This window comes from Pogoniulus pusillus, chromosome 8 (assembly GCF_015220805.1).
Source record: "Pogoniulus pusillus isolate bPogPus1 chromosome 8, bPogPus1.pri, whole genome shotgun sequence".
Taxonomy (NCBI): Eukaryota; Metazoa; Chordata; class Aves; order Piciformes; family Lybiidae; genus Pogoniulus; species Pogoniulus pusillus.
Genome location: NC_087271.1, coordinates 39690025 through 39691151, shown reverse-complemented (window position 1 = coordinate 39691151; position 1127 = coordinate 39690025).

The window sequence follows — 1127 nt, the reverse complement described above, 5'->3', positions numbered from 1 at the left end:
TGCCGCCCGGCGCCCTGCCCCCGCCCCGCGGCCAATGGCCGCCCGCCCTGCCGCCGCCGCTGCGCTCAGCCGCCAACCAGCCGGCAGCCTCCTCCGCCCCAGCGGGACGCGGCGCTGCCTGCCATAGGCTGGCTCCTGCCGCCCTCGGCCACTCTTCTCCAATAGGAGCGGCGGAACCAGAGCCACCCCCAGCGGGCCAATGGCGAGGGGGGAGCGGCAGTTAACCGCATGCTGCCCGGCGGGCTGGCTGCTGCTGGAGTGTTGCGGGCAGGGAGCGAAGGGTGGAAGCAGGAGAAAGGGCAAAGGTTTTTAAGGTGTGTAGAGAAGACTTGGCTCTGGCGGCGTGGGAAAGGCTCTGATGGCCACAGAGCGACAGGCAGGGGTAGGTGGCTGCTGAAAATGTAAACATACAGCCCTAAAATACCACACATAGCCCATACAGACCGCAGCGATCCAGAGACTACACACAGCATAGTCCTAAACAATGTAACACCACTAGAGTTGATCCACAGCACGAACAGAATGTGTATATTTGCAAGTAATCTTGTTATTTTTTCCCCTCCGTCTACACATTCCCAGCCAAAACTAATCCTCTGGTGTCAATGAAATTCAACAGGCATGGCTGGGAGCCTGGCAGCAAAGGCAGAGCTGGTGCCTCGACTGCTTCTCTCTGCAGGAGTCACCACAGAAGACCACCCTCCAGAAGGCTTTCTCCATCGTTTCTGCTCCACTTGCTGATCCTGGTAATTTTCCACCCTAGTTCTGCTTCTGCCCAGAATCAGTCCATCAAACCACAACATGGTTTGGGTTGAAAAGGGACCTCTAGAGGTTATTTGGTCCAAGCCCCCTCTGCAGTATGCAGGGACATGCCCAATTAGATAGGGTTGCTCAGAGTCACAGCAAGCCTGACCTTGAATGCCTCCAAGGATGGGGCCTCCAAACCTCCCTGGAGAACCTGTTCCACTGTTCCAGGTTGGAAGAGACCTCCAAGCTTATCCAGTCCAACCTAGCACCCAGCCCTGGCCAACCAACCAGACCATGGCACTAAGTGCCCCATCCAGGCTTGGCTTCAACACCTCCAGGGACAGAGACTCCACCACCTCCCTGGGCAGCCCATTCCAATGCCA